This window comes from Orbicella faveolata, unplaced genomic scaffold (genome assembly GCF_042242905.1).
Source record: "Orbicella faveolata isolate gen_17 unplaced genomic scaffold, um_ofav_v1 contig_35, whole genome shotgun sequence".
NCBI lineage: Eukaryota > Metazoa > Cnidaria > Anthozoa > Scleractinia > Merulinidae > Orbicella > Orbicella faveolata.
This window is the reverse complement of record NW_028301564.1, coordinates 5,201,456-5,207,500: the sequence shown is the minus strand read 5'-3', so window position 1 is coordinate 5,207,500 and position 6,045 is coordinate 5,201,456. Positions and strand designations below refer to the sequence as shown.

Sequence of the window (6,045 nt, the reverse complement as noted above, 5' to 3'; positions counted from 1 at the left end):
GAAAAAGTAGCAAACTAAAATTAAAAAATGTTCACCATTTTCTTTTATTTTCTTCTCAATCATTTATGAAAGTGCCAAAAAGCCTGATGACAAAAAAAAAAAAAAAAAAAAAAGTAAAGAGGACGAGCAAATCTCGGCAGGTTTAAGTTAAGCTCATCGCCGTTCGCAAGCAAAATGTCAGTTAGTACAAACCAGTTACATTAAACGAATTAAAGTTTTCTTCTTTGCCATATAATAAACATCTTATTAACCGAGCTACGTCGGTCTGTATGGGAGAATCTTGACCTCGGTCGTGTGTACAGACCTCACTGCGTTCGGTCTGTACTCACGACCTCGGTCAAGATTCTCCCATACAGACCTTCTGCTCGGTTAATAAGAGCTAAATATAGTTTTAAGCGTCAACATTATGTCAACACCTTTCCTTCATTATCAGTCCATTAACAGTGGGTTTTCCGCCAGGTAAAAGCCTTTTTTGTGTAAATAGTTTATTATGAAGCAAATGCTTTTAACAGAATATTATTCTTATCAAAAAAGCTAGTCCTGTTGTACCTCTCCACACCCTATTAAATATTTATCAGTCTTTGATTTCTCCTTATATCACTTACGGATTATCTGTCTGGGGTCAGGCTTAAAAGTCTTACCTACACGTCTATTACATAAACGTGTACTGCGTTTTATGTACTTCACAAAGAAAAATGAACAAACCATTCCATTGTTTATTAACGCTAAGTTTTTGCCTTTAAACTTTTTATACTATACAACTTTATCTGAATTGATGCACGACGTTAACACTGCTTTTGCCCCAATTAACATACGTAATTTATTTACGAAAACGTCTAATGTCCATTCTTACAACACACGCTCTTCTACTTCCGATGATCTTTACATAAAACCCTCAAAACTTTAGATACAAAAAAACACCTTTTCAAGAACTGGTGCTGAACTATAGAATGAGATACCAAGGTCTCTGAAAGAACTACCATAAAAATCATTCAAACTCAGAATTAAAAATATACTACTAAGTGTTCTCGAAGAAGAAAATTCCTTTATTGAGACCTCGACCTAGATAAAGCCATCGAAACTATCAAAGCAAGTCAAGTTACTCACTCCCGAGCGAAAGAGATCTCAGAAGAATTTTCAGCTAACGAATATATTAATGCAGTGGGGCAAAAGTCGAAACCCAAGCGCCGGTAAAGGCCGGGTCGCAAACCTTCCAACAAGGACCCTCCCAAGATTAAAGAGTGTTTGTTTTGTGGTGGTACACATGCACCTGAAAGGAAATTGCGTCCAGCTTCAGGTCACAAATGTAAGAAGTGTGGCAAAGAAGGCCATTTTGCAGCCAAGTGTCGAAGCAAGTCTGGAAATTCAAAAGTTCACATTATTGAACAAGAAAGAGTCTTTTTCATTCGTAGTATTAGTGGTAAAGATCAAGCTCTTTTATCGCTCACTTTGAATGGTTCAGCATCAGTGACATTTCAAATTGACAGTGGTTCGTCTGCAAATATCTTGCCACTGCAGGATTACATAGGGGCAACAAAAGATTGCAGTAAAGTTTACATTATTCCTATGGAAATCACATCGTTTATGCGCAATCACTCAAAGCGAAAGGCTCTTGGTTCTGCAAGGCTGAAAGTGGAACATAAAGGTAACAAGCATGAACTTATCTTTGCTAGTTACACCTTTGCTAAGCTAGTTACACGTTTGCTTGGTTTGAAGTCATCACAAGGCATGAGTCTTGTGAAGATTATGTTGCCTGAAGTTGATACCCCCGTCAATAATGTAGTTGCAGCTCCTTCAGATCCTTGTGTCCACCGTCCAAGAAGGTTGGCCTAGCACTCTGGTTGAAGTTCCAGCTGAGATCAAGCCATACTTCCAGTTTCGAGATGAAATCACAGCCCAAAATGGTTTGCTGTTCAAGGGCGAGCGCCTCAATGTACCTGATAAGTTAAGAAAGGAAACGATGGAAAGGGTCCATTCGTCCCATCGTGGTATTGAGGGTTGCCTTCGACGAGACAGAGAAGTGTTCTACCGGCCGCGCATGAATGCTGAGGTAAAAGATTTCATTCTCAAATGTGATATCTGCAATTTGTACAAGCCAGCACAGCCTCGAGAACCGCTAATACCCCATGAAATCCCATCAAGGCTTTGGGAAAAAGTTGGCACGGTTCTGTTCTTGTTTGACTGCTTGTGTAATATCTCTTTTCCTTTCTCTACAAATTTTTTAATGTTGATTATACTACGTATTTTCGTTAATGTTTTGCAAGTTTTGTTTGTTCTGGGTTTTGCAGAAAGCTAGAAAGTTTGCGGAAACATCAGCTTCAGAGTTATTTTAAGCCACACTCTAATGACCAAGCCATTTCAAAGACAACCCAAAAAATATCCTACTGTAAATGACGTAAACTGAACGAATTAATGTGTTGGTACCGATAAACCGTTTTACCAGATCCGAAGGGCTTAATGACTTCGTCAACTTTGGACGCCAGGATTCTTAATTGGTGAAATCTTCAACTACTCAACCGGTGTAACCCAACTTATATAGAAAGGTATGACTAAATACCGTGTTATTTTCATCGCCTGCTTAATCCAAAATAAAGTAGACAAATGAACAGTGATTTAAAAAAGGACTGTATAAATCCAAACCGTGTATGTCTTACGTTAGTGCGGAAAGATATTTATCCGTGCAGTGATATGAATTATTTTTCCTTTCCCTTTTTTTCACTTCCTTGTTGCGAGTGTTGAGTTTTTTTATAGGTAAGAAAAACCAAATTATATCCTTATAGTCACTTTGATTCCCGTGTTTTTCTGCACAAACTAAAAGAACAGTACCTTATGCGCAAGATTCGTTTCGCTAGTTTGAGAGACTTTCTTCAACTTAATTTAGATTAATGAAACCAGATTAATAGAAGTAATATTTCTGAGTCACAAACGCTATTGAATTCACACAAAACCAGAGAACAAAGCTAATCGTCTAATCTTTAATTTTGATTTCTTTGTTACGATAATCATTAGATTACAGTATTTGTGTCATAATCAGTCCTTTCAGCAGGTTAACATGGCTATTTCTCCTTTTCTTCGTTGTAATCGTCGGATTGTCCTCTTTCCATTCCCCTGCTTCTTTTAACTTGAGGAAAGTTGTTTGCGCCTCTCTCAACCTATCAGAGGGAAATTGAAAACAGAAGAAGAAATCACGAAGTTAAAGACATTCCTTTAGCCTAAGAACCCAGAATTTAAAATAATAGGTTGTTTTATTAAAAGATTCAATGAAATAAATTACAGGAAGACTGTTATACAGCGAACCACTTTTCGTAAAATTCAATTATCTTCTAAAGCGTATATGCACCATAGTCTAATTTCATTGCAGCGATTGCAATGCAAAAACTAGCTGGCTAAAGACGCCAAAGATATATCTAAATTGTTAGAGAATATTAGAGAAATTGTTAGAGACACTCCTTAAGTAGCCCAAAGATCTAGAAAATTAAAAAACACGTTGGGGCAATGAAAGATCAGGGATTCAGTTTATGGGACGATCGTTTCTCACTTTGACACAGGTTTTCAACAATAATGCAATGCCAGCCAATTTACAGTATTCCACATAAATTAGCATTAAGTGATAAACCCAAGAACTATCCCTTTTTTTTCCAGTCGCCGTTCCCTGAACACTGAATATTCTTAATCCTTCTTGCTAATATTCAGTTGTCGAGCTTCAATCAGTTGTGTTTATCAAAACTACGAGGGAACGATGCAAACCTTTCTCTCCAACTCTCTTTTCTTTCCCCCCTGGGGTATAGGTCCTGAAACGCCGTGACTATCAGTAACGAGATTTGCGAGCAGAAAAAGAGCGGCAAGAACTAACACAGCTTGGTTCTTCATTCTTTCAATGCTTGAAAACGACAACAGCGGACAATCAGTATTTCGATCAACTTCTCTTGCATGGATAGAGATCTGTCGCTTTTATTTCCTTTCATGGAAAATTAAGTATTAAACTTCCGTTATTAAATTAACAATATGGGTACAAAAAAAGATCAGCCCTATCTAGATTATATGGTTTTAATTGTACTTTTGGGTATTAAAAGCGAACATTATGCTACCTCGAATTCAAATGATCACTCTTTAAAAAACAGGCTATACTGAGTAAATACTGACATGCGCCTTAAAACACACTCGTCGTGCAACTTTCTGACAGAGGCAAGTCTCTACTCGAGTCCAACTTACGACTACTTGCAACTACTTGCGAGTTCGTTTGGCCAGGGCTTCAAAATAAAGAAGCCTCATCATTAGGAAAGTGATCTTGTGCATGCGAAGTCTTCTCTCTTTTTTTCCGAGGAAAGTGCTTATCAATTACCGTTTGGAAACGTGCCGTTTCCTTAATTAAAGGTCTACTTTGCCGAAATTGGTACATGCGAAGGTGTCATAAATCATGGAAACGTCTTCATCGGTCATTTCATTTAATAATTTAATTTAATTATATTTTGTAGGAAAACTTGTCTTTGCTTAAGTGTAATATCATGTCCCGATCTAACTTCCTTTAAATATGGAATAATTTTGTGTTCTAAACTTAGCAAAATTAATGCTAGAGCAAAATACAGTTTCGTATTACAAATCCACACAAGTTGCCTGATTATCGTGCTAATAAAATGGATGGTTAGAATTTGTACAATCGAACATTTCTAAGAAGTACCTTAGCACTGCCTAAGCTAACAAAATGTAAGGCAACAAACTGGCCGCCCGAGAAACTTCTTCATTTTTTTCTTTCGCTCAATGATTACTTTTACGAGCGATGCCAGGGTCGAAGTAAATACTTGACAGATGATTTCCTGGGGAGATGTAATTTAATTCAGAGGTAAAGAAAAATTCTTGATACAAACGGGATTGAAACATCCTTGATCTCAGAGTACGTACCTGTACCCTGATTCTCACAGATAAGTTTCGTTACATAAGTATAGGAATAAAATTGACCCTTTGTTTGCATGAATTCCCGTGTTTTTGATTTGAGAAACTGTTGTATTGGTGTTGTTTTCACCGATACCCTGCCATTTAGGTATTTCAAACAGTGGACTTGGGATCCAAAGAACTTAAAACTGATAGGTGTAATTTAGGTGATGTCTGAAAATTCTTCAGGGTAATTCTACAAAACTACAGGATACTTTAGACAAGAATGCCAGGAGTATTGGCTGCAGCGATATCAATTTCCAACACCGTGCTATAAGTTCGAATTCGAGGTCCATCCACAGAGGTCTGATCCTAAGGTTGTGTTCACATTTGGTGCCGAGCACTGGTGCCTGGGCACCGCAACAAAATAGTGTTGCGTTCAGACAGTGATATTCCAAGTACACAAGTACCATTTAGTTCCAAAGTACACGGTGAAGACTTTGTAGTGCACCCAAGCATGGCCACTGTGTCCAAATTCTGGTGCGAGTACTTGTAAAGAAAGGCTACAGTCTTTCAGGACTCTCAGTAACTTCCTCGTCCCCAATCCCACTGTGCGATAGTAAAAGGTAAAAGGGCGCGGGAATCATGGGGAAACTTTTTCCTTCCCATCGCTCCCCGCGCTCGCTCTCCCAATCGCTCCTCGCAGTAAGAAAAAAAAGAAAAGCCCGCGGGCGAGGCAGCTTTTACAACAATAGTGTGGCTGATTTATCGTGTTTTTATATTGAGTTTTAATACCAGCGGCGTGGAGCTTGCTATAAGTGCTATAAAATCGGCCAAAGCGCAGAAAAATCAACTAAAAAAAAAAAAAAACTTCACCAGAATAGCTATTTTAATTTCTTGACCCTCGCTGTCAGAAAATCAGATTTGGTGAACTGTTATCGACTTTCATGTTTGTTATCCTTTTAGTATTCCTCAAAATACTTATATTTTACTGTGTATAATTGTTTCATTTAATTCATATTATTCATTTGTATATTTGGTAATTTAATGCGGAAGTTAGGAAAGCGACTTTTGGAGTCAGGACACTTCACGTTGAGCTTTTCACTTTTTTTCACTTTTCTGTATCTTTGTGCGAGGGAAGAGGCCTCCCTCGTATAAGCCTGGTGGTTTCTGGAG

At 37.9% G+C, this 6,045-nt stretch overlaps 1 long non-coding RNA gene across 1 annotated transcript; it reads right to left on the bottom strand.

The window, feature by feature from the left end:
- Window positions 1-2,956: 2,956 nt before the first annotated feature.
- LOC110055083 (uncharacterized) lies at window positions 2,957-3,951 on the bottom strand. The gene is made up of 2 exons (XR_002297284.2): window positions 3,748-3,951; window positions 2,957-3,152 (listed from the first exon to the last, which is right to left on the bottom strand). It is a non-coding gene; the product is annotated as an uncharacterized LOC110055083 (long non-coding RNA).
- Window positions 3,952-6,045: the final 2,094 nt, after the last annotated feature.